This window comes from Rutidosis leptorrhynchoides, chromosome 1, assembly GCF_046630445.1.
Source record: "Rutidosis leptorrhynchoides isolate AG116_Rl617_1_P2 chromosome 1, CSIRO_AGI_Rlap_v1, whole genome shotgun sequence".
Lineage (NCBI taxonomy): Eukaryota > Viridiplantae > Streptophyta > Magnoliopsida > Asterales > Asteraceae > Rutidosis > Rutidosis leptorrhynchoides.
This window is the reverse complement of record NC_092333.1, coordinates 62,767,214-62,784,316: the sequence shown is the minus strand read 5'-3', so window position 1 is coordinate 62,784,316 and position 17,103 is coordinate 62,767,214.

Here is a 17,103-nt window from a genome sequence, read left to right as displayed (position 1 = left end):
GCCTTCAAACTCCGCGAGTCGCGGAGATTGAAATTACAGCTCACATCTTTTGGAGTCTATCTTGCCGACGGATTTTATATATAAATATAAAATATAAATAATTAATATAATTATTTATATATTATATTATATTCTTGTGCATAGTAGACTTGTAATTTTTAGTCCGTTGCGTCGAGCGTTGAGAGTTGACTCTGGTCCCGGTTCCGGATTTTCGAACGTCCTTGCGTACAATTTTATATTTTGTATTTTGCGTTTTGAATCTTGTACTCTTGTAATTTCGAGACGTTTCTTATCAATAATTGGAACCTCTTTGATTGTCTTTTGTACTTTTGAGCTTTTTGGTCGTTTGCGTCTTCAATTCGTCGAATCTGTCTTTTGTCTTGACCTTTTATTATTTAAACGATTATCACTTGTAAATAGAACAATTGCAACTAAAAGCTTGTCTTTCTTGAGGAATAATGCTATGAAATATATGTTCGTTTTTAGCATTATCAAATATTCCCACACTTGAGCGTTGCTTGTCCTCAAGCAATATTGTCTTGAAATACTAGAATCACTTCTTTATTCTTCACACTTTGTACATCAGTGATTTCTATACGGCGGTATAAACAATGGTAGTAACGATATGGTTTACAGTCCCACATGACTATAAAAATTTAGATCCATTAAGGAAATTGGATCTTTATGAAAACATTTGATCTTTTGAAAATTAAATCTAGTTTTTACCCTAGATAAGTTTTCCGGGATAACCCTTTACCGGTGTTTGCAAAATATTTTTGTGGGTTTGGTGGGTTTCAGATTTGAAAATTTTAGCTCAAAACTTGCTGTTTTGTGTCACCCACTTGCTAACCTTGTATTTGGAAAGCAACACGTCCAGTTTACTTGTCCCGTATATTACCTTTCGGTAAACTACCGTCCGGTTGTAAAGGAAAGCGTTGAACAAGCAACTGTTAAGGCAATGTCCCGTGACATGCTTTTAATTATGGTCTATAACGTGTCGGATGCAATTACTATCCTTGGTAGGAGCAATAGTAAAGCTCACCCTTATAATTTTTCGGTCTGGCACAAGGTCCTGTCTTTGACCACTATGCAACCACCGTTCTTACGGTTGACACCCGATTTAGTTCAGGTGACCTAATGAATTCCAGGTGAATTCCTAGGATTTTACGTTCAATGGTAATGAACGCATTGAAAATAGGGTTTTCAGAAAACAAATCAGTTTGTAAAATATATTTACAACACTTTTAATAATTGAATTCCATGAGTTTGAATTCTCAATCTTTAGGGTCAATCTCTAGGATTGAGTAATATCAGTCTTAAAAGCTGATTTTTAATCTTTAAGGAGATTATCCTTTCTGGGGATCTGATTCATTAGTCTTATCCAGCTAATTTGCATGGTGCCCCCCCATTGTACGAGATAAATCCTTCTCATGGTTAGGATAAATCTGACCACTTGGCGACCCTGTTTAATGCTGAGGTCCGTGGATTTCCTGCTGATTTTAGTGATGACTTTTCTAGACTTTTCGTCAACCTACAGCTGGTCTGGACGACAACTTCTTGACCTAAATCAAGAAGCGCGTGTCTTTTTCGGAAGACTTTACTTCCTTTTAATGATGGAATTGATTCATCGTGTAGATCCATCTCTTCTTTTCTTTCATCGGGTAAAACAGTTTAGTTTAGTCCAAAGCAAAAGTATTTTCAGTTATTTGTTACAGATATATGTGACATATGTTTAAAATAACTTGGTAAATTTTCCCACACTTGGCTTTTATTTTCCTTTTTATCGTCCTCTATTCCATTTTAAATGAATTTTAACATTTTAGTTTGTTTCTCAATTTATGTCCTTTCCGAGGTAACAATAATTTCGGTGTTAAAACCTAGTTTTATCGTTCATAAATATGTATAAACATAATTTGAATTCATTTAATTGAAAATTTTGAAAAATTTTACTAGAATTGGGTAGTCAGTATATAAGACTAGGGCTGTTCTTTTTTATCAGAGAGCACTAGATTCTAATACAACTACTGCTTTACTAGTATTTTTAATGGTAACCAAGTGTTTAAGATAAAAATTTTAAAATCCGAAAGAATTTAACCCCTTCCCACACTTAAGATCTTGCAATGCCCTCATTTGCAAGAAATCAGTAACAATTTAAATTATTGAAGGTGATTTGTGTGAAAATGATTAAATTTTTACCAAAGTTTCCAAATATATTGGCGTTTGTTTGCTGAATGATAAATGGTGCACATCATTTGTTCATTCCGTCTTGTTGTTATTTTACATATATTTTGCATCTTGTCGTCAAAATTAGTTGCTTTTGCTGAACTTAATGCCAGTCTTTGAAAATGCGTTGTTTTACCCTGTTGTGTACATAAGATAAACTGCAAACATGTATACATATTTTTGAAGTTTGGTATATTACCCCACATTCAAAAATTATTAAAATCTAAGAATAAAAGTTAGATAATTATAAAAATGATTACAATATTAACAAAAGTATTAAACGTATCAATAATTACAAATTACAAAATAAAAAAAAAATAATAAGTAAACTAAGGATGATATTGGTACCAATAGGGGTTCCAGGCATAACCATAGGTGCTATAGAATGCTTCGGCAGGGTCATACGTAGGATATGGTGGCTGCATCTCTATAGACCAAGGAGGGAAGATGGGTTTCGGTGTAGGAATATAGTTTCTACCTATATGTTGGCAATGAGCTGTGATCTGGTTCTGATGAACTTGCCAATCTTCAAATGCTCTCTGTCTAGCATTTTCGTATTCCTGAGAAGCTATAAACCTATGCATTTCTTGCATCTCATTCCCCCCTCCTACATTACCTTGTTGTTGGTTTCTCTCCACCTGTGGATGTCTACCATGGTATCGTACTGCGGCGTTATTTCGCCTCTTCAAAACTTTCGCACCATGGTATACATTTAAACCTATAGTATCGCGGGGTTCTGGTTCTTCTACTAATAATCCCCCCGACTTATATCCACACCGAGATATTCACCAATCAAAGTAATAAAAATACCACCTCCTATTATGCTATGTGGTCGCATCCCCCGAACCATAGCTGATAAATAATAACCCACACAATATGGTATACTTACAGCGCTTTGTGGGTCTCGAATACACATATGGTAAAACAAATCCTGTTCATTTACTTTTTCTTTGTTCTTACCCCTTTGTGTAATCGAATTAGCTAAAAACCTATGTATCACTCTTAATTCGGCTCTATCTATATCCAAATAAGAGTAATTTCCCCATTTGAAACGGTGATGGCTTGTCATTTGACTCCACACACCGTGTGTATCAAAATTCTCATCTATCTTTCTACCGTTTAGTATCAATCCTCTACAATCGGCAGACGCTAACTCCTCAGGCGTATATATACGTAAAGCCTGAGCCATGTCCAGTAAAGACATGTGGCGCATCGAACCGCCTAACAAAAATCTAATAAAAGAACGATCGGTTAAACTAGCTACCCGATCATTCAACTCTATACTACATAACAATTCTTCACACCATACTTTATATACAGGTCTACGTATGGTGAATAAACATACCCAGTCATTAAAAGAAGAATTACCATACCTCTGTACAAGTAATTCCCTAATTGGCCCGGCCAATTCTACAGCTTCTAAGGGTCCCCATTCTATGACCCTTGGTACCTCAACAACCTTAGAATGAAGAGTATGCAAACCCCTTTGATATTTTGGATAATCTATCCAAAGTCTGTCAAATCTCAGGTTCGGGTGCAACTCTTCCAAGTGCATATCGGAAAAGGTCATGACTGGATGAGGTATATCCTTCTTGTAGTAGTTATCCACCTCCTGTTGTTCCAAATTCTCAGCAGGAGCATTGCGGGCTTGGGATGAAGATTCACCCCTTTCATTCTGCAAAACACATCAAACACAATTTTTGTGCATCCAAATATGCATTAGTGTCAGCAAAATCATCAATCAAAATAATTACAATGACATTATCAATTTATATCAAACTTAAGCTCATTTTCACATTTTTATCAAATCTACACTTTTTCAAATAAGCATATACGAAAATGTTCGCCAAGTTCATAAACATTCAACTCAAATAACATGTCAAAATAATCATTACTAGCAATCAAACAAGTCTCAAATGGCATTATCTTTCAAAAATCAAGTTCATGAATTTTAGACTTGAAAAAGTCCACTTTAATTCTCAAAATCATGTTTAGGCTCAAAGTTTGGATCATTTAACTACCTAGACATGTTACACTACTCAATTTAGCAACAATTCATGACAAAAATCGGCCATAACCTGTTTATATCAAAAAGCCCCAAATTGCTCAAGAACACAAACCCTAGATTACTAAAAATTTGAAGTTTAAGGCTTCTAATCATGTTAAACAGCATCAATCTAGGTTATACAAGCATAATACATAAACAATTTAAGCTTAATTACACTAAAAAGCATCAAAATCAAATTGGGGAAAAATTTGCTCAAGAACACCAAATTTCGGATTAAATGGTGTTTAGGTGTAGAAATTTACCGTTTTTCTTGAGTAATTCTTAGATAGCATCCTTCTCAACATGATTTTAGCAAAAGATTTGGTGATTAACGGTTAAAAATTGTGATTTTGGGGTGTATTTTTCGGGTTTTTTCGGGGTTTTTTCGCTGCTGTGTTTTTGAGTTGTGGAGTTGTGTGTCCATAAACTGATCGTTCAGCTATTTTATTTTTTTTTCTGATTTTCGGTCCCTCCGCGAGTCGCGGGGATTTACCCTCCAAACTCCGCGAGTCGCGGAGTTTGGTATATATATATATATATATTTTTTTTTTTATAATCATTAACTTATTAAAACAATTAAGTAATTAATTTTAAAATTTTGTTTCCCTTGTTATTTAGGACGAGGTCGTTTCGGATCGATGTCCTAGTCCGTCCCTCGACAAAATTTTAAAATTTGTCTTTTTGTAGCGATTGTTTTAAAAGCTAAGATTTTTGGGGTTTTTCAATGTTTTTGGCATACTTTAATTCAATAAGATTAAAAATAATGATAATAAAAGTTCTCGTCCCTCCCTCGGGTAAAGCAATTTCGGTTCAAAGACCTAGTCTTCAACTTACGACGAATTTTAAAAATCATATTCTTAACTTAATGAGATAAAGTAAATTTTTGTTTTTAAATTCACATAACTTAAATATAAAATTCAAAATTAATATTAAAAATTCACACCAAACTTAAAATTTGAAATGCATAAAATTAAAAATTTATATTTTAAAAATTAAAAGTTCACACCAAACTTAATTTAAAAAATCAAATAATTATAATTTTAAAAATATTGTTTTTACAAAGTTTACAATATTAATTTAAGATTTAAATATTAATTTTAAAAACATGGTAAAAACAAATTTAAAAATCTTTTTGTCTTTTTATCCCACTTTAATTAATCAAATATTATCAAAAATATGCGCCCCTCTTTTCGGTAAAGTAATTTCGGTTCCAAGACCTAATTTAACTCATGACGAATTTTTGAAATATTTTGGGTTGATTGATTAAAGATATTTATACCTTAAGAATAAACGTTAAATTTCGCAGTGATGTAATAAATTTTTGAATGATATCAATAATTTCGGTCGCCAAACCTAATTTTATTCAATACCAATTTAATACTTTTTAGCGAACAAATTAGCATTTATTATCAAAAGGTTAAAAATAAAAATAAAAATAAAAACTGTACAGACATACCTGTGAAATAGATTTCTTAGTTATATGATCTATCCCATTCATAAGATAGTCGGTTTAATTGATTTTCCATGGCTACATAGGCGTAACCTCGAGCATTCAGTGTCTTTTCTTCTAAACATATGAACGGTCCGTCTCTGCATAAAGTAACAAATTCGGTATTTGAATAGGTTTGATTATTTGAACATTTACCTCCATGTGACCATTTTCCGCATTTGTGACATCGTTCTAGGTGTCGTGCTCTTCTTTTCGCTGCGGATTTTGATTTTTCTTTACCAAATTGTAACTTATTATCTTCGCATCTGGATTCTTTTCTAACTCCGTCCATTCTTTCTCTGATTACTGATACTATTTCACTCGGGAGTATGTCATTATTACGTTTAGTGATCAAAGCGTGTAGCATTAGACCATGGTTTAGTTCACAGGCAGTCTTCATTTCGTAAAAACCTAAAAAAAAATAAAAATTCAGAATGGGGGGAGAAGACTAGTTCTTTAGGGTCTGCTAGGGAAAGACCATTCGGGTTCCATTTTCGAGAACTACACGAAAACAGACAATCTAACTCTAACAGAAATACATATTATCCTTTAAAGACTTGATTCTCCCCACACTTAGTTAGCTGTGGTGTCGAAATTGTGATTAACTTCGTTGTCGACTTCCATTGGACCATGTATGTAATGTTTAACTCTGTGACCATTAACTTTAAATTCAATCCCATTTGAATTTATTAATTCTATCGTTCCGTATGGGAAAACTCTTTTTACTATGAATGGTCCAGACCATCTTGATTTCAATTTTCCAGGAAATAGCTTGAATCGTGAATTGAAAAGAAGAACTCTGTCTCCTTCTTTAAATTCTTTTGAACTTCTGATTCTTTTATCATGCCATTTCTTCGTTCTTTCTTTATAGATTAACGAATTTTCGTATGCTTCATGTCTTAATTCTTCTAATTCATTTAGTTGACTTAATCGTAGACGTCCGGCTTCATGTAAATCAAGATTACATGTCTTCAAAGCCCAAAATGCTTTGTGTTCAATTTCTACTGGAAGATGACATGCTTTTCCATAAACAAGTCTAAAAGGTGTGGTTCCAATTGGAGTTTTGTAGGCTGTTCTAAAAGCCCAGAGTGCATCCTCCAATTTAATGGACCATTCCTTCGGATTTGATCCTACGGTTTTCTCTAGAATACGTTTTAAAGCTCGGTTTGTATTTTCAACTTGTCCACTTGTTTGTGGATGATATGCGGTGGAGATTTTATGAGTTACTCCATATCTTTTAAGAACTTTCTCAAGTTGATTATTACAGAAATGAGTACCCCGATCACTTATTAAAGCTTTCGGTGTTCCAAACCTTGCAAAAAGACGTTTTAAAAAGTTGACTACAACTCGTGCATCGTTAGTTGGGAGAGCTTGTGCTTCCGCCCATTTAGATACATAATCAATGGCTACGAGTATATATAGATTATTATGAGATTTTGGAAATGGACCCATAAAGTCAATACCCCAAATGTCAAATACTTCACATACTTGGATGACATTTTGTGGCATTTCATCACGTTGACTTATTTTTTCGGCCCTTTGACATGCATCACAGGATTTGCAAAGAAGGTGTGCGTCTTTGTAAATTGTAGGCCAATAGAATCCAGCATCATAAACTTTTCTTGCTGTTAGTTGAGGCCCATAATGCCCTCCTGTTGGTCCTGTGTGACAATGGTTTAAAATTTTACTAGCTTCATCTCCAAATACACATCGGCGTATTATTCCATCGGGACAACTTTTAAACAAATGTGGATCTTCCCAGAAATAGTGTTTTATATCACTGAAGAATTTCTTTCGTCTTTGGTACGATAATCCTTTTTCAAGGAATCCACAAACTAAGTAGTTTGCATAGTCTGCAAACCATGGGATTTCTTTATAATCTATCTTCAATAGATATTCATCAGGAAAGTTGTCTTGTATGGCCGATTCATTTAGAACTTCTAACTCAGGATTTTCAAGACGAGAAAGATGATCAGCGGCGAGATTTTCTGCTCCTCTTTTATCTCGGATTTCAATATCAAACTCTTGTAAGAGTAAGATCCAACGGATTAATCTTGGTTTAGCATCTTGTTTTGAAAATAGGTATCTAAGAGCAGAATGGTCGGTATAGACCACCGTTTTTGCTAGAACGAGATATGATCGAAATTTGTCAAAAGCAAAGACAATAGCAAGGAGTTCTTTTTCAGTAGTTGTATAGTTCGTTTGTGCTCCTTGTAATGTCTTACTAGCATAATATATAGGTTGAAATCGTTTTTCAATCCTTTGTCCTAAAACGGCTCCCATTGCAAAATCACTTGCATCGCACATTAGTTCAAATGGTAGATTCCAATTTGGTGTTATCATGATTGGTGCATTAGTGAGTTTCTCTTTAAGAATATTAAAAGATTTGATACACTCATCTGAAAAGATGAATGGAGCATCCTTTTCTAGGAGTTTATTCATAGGAGTGGCAATTTTAGAAAAATCTTTTATGAAACGTCGGTAAAAACCGGCATGCCCTAGAAAACTCCTAACTCCTCTAACATTGGTGGGATGTGGAAGTTTAGCAATTACATCTACTTTAGCTCTATCCACTTCAATTCCTTCTTTTGAAATTTTATGTCCAAGAACGATGCCTTCTTTAACCATGAAATGGCATTTCTCCCAATTAAGTACTAGATTTGATTGTTCGCATCTAATTAGCATTCGTTCCAGATTAACTAGACATGATTTAAATGTATCACCGAAGACTGAAAAGTCATCCATGAATACTTCCATGCATTCTTCTATCATGTCGTGAAAAATCGCCATCATACACCTTTGAAAGGTTGCAGGGGCGTTACAAAGTCCAAATGGCATGCGTTTGTAAGCAAAAGTACCATAAGGGCACGTGAATGTTGTTTTCTCTTGATCCTCGGGTGCTATTGGAATTTGAAAATATCCGGAAAATCCATCTAGAAAACAATAGTAACTATTTCCGGCTAATCTTTCCAACATTTGATCTATGAAAGGTAAGGGAAAGTGATCTTTTCTGGTGGCGTCATTTAATTTTCTATAATCAATACATACACGCCATCCTGTTACAGTCCTAGTAGGAATAAGCTCATTTTTCTCATTTGTAATGACAGTCATGCCACCCTTCTTAGGTACGCATTGAACTGGGCTTACCCATGGACTATCAGAAATTGGATATATCAAACCTGCATCTAGCAGTTTAATAATCTCTTTCTTAACTACATCTTGCATATTAGGATTTAGTCTTCGTTGGCGTTGCACATACGTTTTATGACCTTCTTCCATAAGGATTTTATGTGTGCAATACGAAGGACTTATTCCTTTAATATCATGAATCTTCCATGCAATGGCTGGTTTATGAGCTTTCAACACAGAAATGAGTTGTGATTTCTCATTTTTAGTAAGAGAAGACGATATTATTACAGGTAATTCAGATTCACCATGTAAATAAGCGTATTCCAAATGGTTTGGAAGTGGCTTTAACTCTAATTTCGGAGGTTCTTCTATCGATGATTTATATCGATATTTGTCTTCTTCTTTTAGCATTTGAATTTCTTCTGTTGTTGGTTCATATCCATTAGCTATTAGTGTAGCTAACATTTCAGCTTCATCAATTGGTTCATTACCTTCTCCTAAAGAACGTTCTCCTGTTTCTTGTAATTCTGGAAATTCTTCTAATAATTCTGCATGTGCATCTATAGTTTGAATATAATAACATGTATCATCTGCAGATTGTGGTTGTTGCATTGCTCTATCAACTGAAAAGGTAACACTCTCATCCTCTATACTTAGGGTCAGTTTCTTACCGAACACGTCTATCATTGCTTTAGCCGTGTTTAAGAATGGTCTTCCTAATATGAGAGGAACTTGAGAATCTTCTTCCATGTCCAAAACAACAAAATCTACTGGAAATACTAAAGTACCAACTTTAACTAGCATGTTCTCCATTATCCCTCTAGGATATTTTATTGATCTATCGGCTAGTTGTATGCTTATTCTGGTTGGTTTTAATTCTCCAAGGTCTAGTTTAGTGTATAGTGAATACGGCATTAGATTTATACTAGCACCTAAGTCTGCCAATGCTTCTATTGAACTAAGACTACCCAGAAAACATGGAATTGTGAAACTTCCTGGATCAGATAATTTTTCTGGTATCTTATTCAACAGCACTGCTGAACAATTAGCATTCATAGTAACAGCCGAGAGTTCTTCCATTTTCTTTCTATTTGAGATTAGATCTTTCAAGAATTTAGCATATCTTGGCATTCCTGAAATCACATCAATGAAAGGAAGATTTACATTTATCTGTTTAAACATATCCAAAAATTTGGATTGCTCGGCTTCAAGTTTCTCTTTCTTCATTTTACTCGGATAAGGAAGTGGTGGTTGGTATGGTTTAACATAAGGTTTATCCTTAACTGTGTTATTTTCATTAACTTTTTCAACTACCGGTTCTTTTTCCTTATCTTGATCAGGTTGTGGTTCTTGTGGAGTAGGAATAGTTTCATCAGAAGTTACAGGTATTTCAGGTGGTTTAAGTGTTGTACCACTTCTTGTGGTAATGGCTTTAGCTGTTTCATTCCTGGGGTTAGCATTTGTATCACTAGGTAAACTTCCCGGTTTTCTTTCACCTATTAACCTTGCTAGGTTACTTACTTCTTGTTCCAGATTTTGAATAGAAGCTTGTTGATTTCTAAATGCTTGAGCATTTTGTTCATTTGTTTGTTTTTGAGATGTGAAAAACTGTGTTTGAGTTTCAACTAGCTTTGTCATCATATCTTCTAAATTCGGCTTTTTATCATCGGTTTGTTGTGGTGGTTTGTTTTGAAAATTAGGTCTTTGCTGATTGTAAGTATTATTGGATACTTGTTGATTGCTAGGACCTTGTTGGTTGTTGTATGGAATATTTCGGTTATAATTCTGGTTTTGATTGTAAATCGGTCTTGGCGGTTGATAATTATTCTGATAATTATTTCCAGGCCTTTGGTTTATGTATGAAATATTCTCTCTTTGTTCCATCGTTAATTCAATACTGAGACAATCTTTTGTCAAATGTGGTCCTCCACACTGCTCACAACTAATTCGTATTGAGTGAATATCCTTAGTCATCTTTTCCATTCGTCTCTCCACAGCATCTATCTTTGCGGAAATGGAATCTAAGTCATGGCTAGAATCGGCTCTAGCTGCTTTAGATGATCTAATGATGTCTTTTTCTTGGTGCCACTCATGTGAGTGGGAAGCAGTATTATCAATAATTTTGTAAGCATCAGTTTCGGTTTTCTTCATAATAGAACCACCAGCTGCTATATCTATGTCTTTTCTTGTAGTGATGTCGCATCCTTGGTAGAATATTTGTACTATTTGACAGGTGTCTAAACCATGTTGCGGACATCCTCTTAATAACTTTCCATATCTAGTCCACGCCTCATATAGAGTTTCATTTGGTTTCTGTGTAAACGTAACAATTTCTGCTTGAAGTCTTACGGCTTTAGATGCAGGAAAGAATTGTTTAAGAAATTTGTCAACTAAAACATCCCATGTATCGATCGCCCCTTCAGGTAACGATTCCAACCAATCTTTGGCTTCTCCCTTTAAAGTCCAGGGAAATAACATGAGATATATCTGTTCATCCTCCACTTCTCGGATTTTAAATAGTGTGCAGATCCTATTAAAGGTACGTAGATGTTCATTTGGATCTTCCTTCGGCGCACCACTAAATTGGCATTGATTAGTCACCATGTGTAGAATTTGTCCTTTGATTTCATAATCTGGCGCATTAATGTCTGGATGAGTAATTGCGTGACCTTGGCCAGTGCGTTTAGCTCTCATTCGGTCTTCCATACTTAAAGGTTCCAGATTCTCCATAATTAAATTTGTTGAATCGGTATCACTAGATGATTCTGATTTAATGGTTCGTTCCTCAACAATCTCTGTTTGAATGATTGGTGGCTCCGGAGGAAAGTTTAATGGTTCAGGATCTATGAACCGTTCCTGAATATTCTCCGGATTCTCAATTGTGAGGTCGGGTTCAAAAAATGGATTATCGGAAATTTGAACTGAAGTATTTGGTCGACTGGATGACGATTCTAAAGAAAAATCAACGGCGGTTATATTTGCTAAATGTCTTGATCTAGTTACAGGTGGTGAACGTACAAAAGGTGATGAACGTCTTGCTCGGTGCATTCACTGAATATCCTATTAGTTTTTAAAAGGAAAGAAAAATTATAATAAGTTATCCAATTAATAGACTTTTCTGATTTTGCTCACGTTTCGAATAGCCAAAAGATGCAGCAGAGGGGCAGGATTCGTTTGGTCTCAATATAATTGAGGACTGTTTGGCTCCAATAACCCGGTCCACGTACAAATCCAACTATTACTACGAACCAGAAAATTTTGATGTCTATCAATTTAACCACTTAAAATAAATTTTCGTAATTTTAAGAAATTTAGATAAGAAGTAGAAAAAATTCTAAGTCCTAAAAACTAGAATGGCGAGAAATAAGAGAGAAAAAGAGTTCGTCGAAAAAGGTCGAAAAAGAAAAAATGGTTGAAAAATAAAAGGTGACGGAAAAATAAAAGAAACTTATAAAAACTTAAAAATACTTAACTAACCTAACCTTATTACTACAACTAACTTAAAATTATAATCGCAAATTGAAATTACTAATTGGAATGACAATTGGTACATAGTAAAAGTGTCTAAAAATATTAAAGCTTACAGGAAAAACTAAATCCCAAATGGAAATAACTTAAAAAGAAACTAAAACTTAAAAAGGCGTCGCAAAATTTTAAAGTACCTAAATCTTAGTCTAAAGAAAAAGCACTTAAGGAATTCTACGGCAAAGCCTAAAAATCTAGGAGTAAAAATAACTATAGCAAAAACTAAGTTTAAAATTAAATATGAGCTAAAAATACAAATATTACGCTACAATGATTAAAAAGGGACAAAATATAAAAATATACAAAAAGTTGTAAAAAGTACAATTTTTATAAAAATATTATTTTTATATTATTTATTTAATAAAACTACTAATTTTACAATTTAATAAAACTGATTAATACTAAATACATAAATTAAATAAAAAGTAAAAGTAAAAATAAAACTAATAATAATAATAATAATAATTAGGGTTAAATAATAATTATAATTAATAATAAACCGTAATTAATGCTGAATTAGGGCTTCCTGTTCGCGTGTCAGAGAAGCTCCGCGACTTGCGGTATATAATGCTTCAAACCCCGCGACTCGCGGGGTTCAAAAATTCAGATGACAGCTTTAAATTCGACGCGTTTTTTCTTTATTTTTTTTTTATTTTCTGTTTTCTGTTTTTAAATAAATAAAAGATATTAAAATAAAACTTATATTTTTATAAACTAAAATAAAAATAAAGAAACTTATAAAACTTAAATATTTAACAAAATCTTAAAAATACTTATATTTTTGTTTTTCTTTTTATATTTTCGAATATTTAAAACGTATTTTTACAAAAACGACTTTTAATAAAAGTAAACAAAAAAAAATCTTTTTTTTTATATTAGCGTTGCGCTTCCGGCTTTTAAGATAAGTCCCCGGCAGCGGCGCCAAAAATACTTGATGTTATGCGAGGTGTATATAAAATAGTTTATATTTTACTAGGAAAAACTATTAAATACGATACAATTTTACACAAGATATTTATTTATTTATAGAATGGATATACTTAAACCTTGCTACAACACTTATAGGCAGTGTACCTAATCGTACAGTAGTGTAGTTTTTAGTAAGTCCGGTTCGTTCCACAGGGAAATCTTTAAACAAAGCTCAACGCTATATTAGTTTACTTTTATAAAAATACAAATATATATATAAGTAATATTATTATTATAAAGGGGGGTTTTTACCGTTTAATGACCGGTTTGTCGATTTTAAGACTTTAGTCGCAGTTAAAACCTAATGTAAAATATTAAATAAATAAAAGACTTAATTTAAAGCGTAAAGTAAATAACGATAATGAAATTGCGAATAATAAAAGTGCGATAAAATAAAATTGCGATAATTAAAAAGTACGATAATTAAAAGTGCGATTAAATAACAATAAATAAAAGTGCGATAATTAGAAGTGCAATTAAATATAAAATAAAGGAAATTAAATATGAAATAAAAGAATTATGCTTATTTAAACTTCCGTAATCATGATGTTTGACGTGTTGATTTTAGTTTTATGCCCATGGGTTAATTGTCCTTTGTCCTGGATTATTTAATATGTCCGTCTGGTTTTTGTCCATAACAGTCCATCAGTCATAAATATAAAGTGCGAGTGTCCTCGTCAAATTATTATTATACCCGAAGTTAAATATTCCAACTAATTGGGGATTCGAATTGTAACAAGGTTTTAATACTTTGTTTAATGAATACACCAGGTTATCGACTGCGTGTAAACCAAGGTTTTACTACTTTGTTAACAATTACACCAATTACCCTTGAATGTAATTTCACCCCTGTTTTAATTATTCTAGTGGCTATTAATTCATTCCCGTGTCCGGTTAAATGAACGATTATTCGTACATATAAATACCCCGCCCATCGTGTCCGATCGAGTGTATATGGTAATTTATAGGGACGCCCAATTGTAAATCTTTATATTAACATTAACAAACTTTCATTTAGTTAAACAAATATAAAGCCCATTAATAGCCCATAGTCTAATTTCCACAAGTGTCGTTCTTTTGTCCAAACCCCAATTATGGTACAAAGCCCAATTACCCAATTTTAGTAATTAGCCCAACATCATGATTACTTCGTTTTAAATAAGCATAATAGTAACTTAGCTACGAGACATTAATATAAAAAGGTTGAACATAACTTACAATGATTAAAAATAGCGTAGCGTTACACGGACAGAATTTCGACTTACACCCTTACAACATTCGCTAACATACCCTTATTATTAGAATTATAATTAAAATTAAAATTAAAATTAAAATATAAATATAAATATATACGATATAGATAGAGAGATGGATATATTTGGTGGTTTTTTCGATCAGAATTCGTTTGCTTTTATAGGAAGTTTCTGAAATTGGGGCTCCGCGACTCGCGGCCTTTTTGGCCTTCAAACTCCGCGAGTCGCGGAGATTGAAATTACAGCTCACATCTTTTGGAGTCTTTCTTGCCGACGGATTTTATATATAAATATAAAATATAAATAATTAATATAATTATTTATATATTATATTATATTCTTGTGCATAGTAGACTTGTAATTTTTAGTCCGTTGCGTCGAGCGTTGAGAGTTGACTCTGGTCCCGGTTCCGGATTTTCGAACGTCCTTGCGTACAATTTTATATTTTGTATTTTGCGTTTTGAATCTTGTACTCTTGTAATTTCGAGACGTTTCTTATCAATAATTGGAACCTCTTTGATTGTCTTTTGTACTTTTGAGCTTTTTGGTCGTTTGCGTCTTCAATTCGTCGAATCTGTCTTTTGTCTTCACCTTTTATTATTTAAACGATTATCACTTGTAAATAGAACAATTGCAACTAAAAGCTTGTCTTTCTTGAGGAATAATGCTATGAAATATATGTTCGTTTTTAGCATTATCAATAAATAAGAAATTTGGCTTTTTACTGTTGGAGTTTTAATAAAATGATTAGCTATAAAAAAAAAATAAAAAAATAAAAAAATAAATAAAGAGTATACATAAGAAATTAATATTAATATATTAATATTAGTTCATTAATATTAATACATTAATACATTAATACATTAATTAATATTAATACATTAATATTAATATTAATACATTAATACGTTAATATTAATACATTAATATTAATACATTAATATATTATTAATACATTAATATTAATACATTAATATTTTAATATTAATATTAATACATTAATACATTAATATTAATACATTAATACATTAATACATTAACATTAATACATTAATACATTAATACATTAATATTAATATTAATACATTAATACATTAATATTAATATTAATACATTAATACATTAATACATTAATACATTCACACTAAAAATGGTGGGGTTTGTGGTCGTTTTGGCCACCCCACCACATGAAACGATATTTTTTCAAACCCAATCCCAAAAAGTTAAAACACCCCCCTCAACTTTTACAAGTTTATAAAAAAAAACCTGTACTTCAGGGGAGTAAACTGTCAATTCTGAAACTTAAAATAAAAACTTCCCTACATTCACACTAAAAATGGTGGGGTTTGTGGTCGTTTTGGCCACCCCACCACATGAAACGATATTTTTTCAAACCCAATCCCAAAAAAGTTAAAACACCCCCCTCAACTTTTACAAGTTTATAAAAAAAAACCTGTACTTCAGGGGAGTAAACTGTCAATTCTGAAACTTAAAATAAAAACTTCCCTCAACGCCTTCGACAGCCCGTATCTTCCTCCTCGCTCCGATTCAAATTTCACCGAGCACTCCGTTAAACTCGAAATATTCTTGCGAACAACACGAGACTAACTACGTTCGAAACGGACACTTTTTAAAAAACACTAAATACAACGACAGCCCGTATCTTCCCGCTCGCCGCGGCTTAAATTTTTCCGACAGCAGCGGTAGACTCGAAATAATTTTATGAACAAAACGATACTGACTACGTTCGAAACAGAAACTTTTTAAAAAACGCTAAACACAACGACAACCCGTATTTTCTTGCTCGCCAGGAGTTAAATTTTTTCGCCAGCACCGTCAGGCTCGAAATAATTTTATCAACAAAAATAAACTAACTATGTTTGAACCGAACATATTTTAAAAACACTAAAGACGACGACACCAACAATAACGCATAACACACGTGCCGTTTTTTCTTCTGTCAATAAAACTGCGTTAAATATGAATACACGGACCGAAAGACCCCGCCGCATCGAGCGGGCTGAACTGAACTAGTTAAGTTATATATAGTATACATAAGAAATTAAGTTATATATAGTTTAAAATTAAACGTAGCTCTAACAATTTTTGTCTCCTAAAAATATTAATTAGACAACAATATATTATACCTTATATCTAAAAGATATAGTCCAAATGAATAGTGGACTTTAGAAGTTTTACAAACTTACATCAAACTTTTTATTTTTTACAATTCAACCCCACCCTTTAAAATAGTTACCCTCATAGTTTTTATAAACATAACACAAACTTTTCACATTTTATAATCTAACCATCAAACTTCTCATTCATTATAAATCGTCTATACAATTTTCACTATCCAATAACTACTCACTATTATTAATTTTATTATTAGCAAATCAATCACATAGTTTTTCACTTTATTATTATTTAACTTTTTTCTTTCATTACAAATTAACCACGTAACTCAT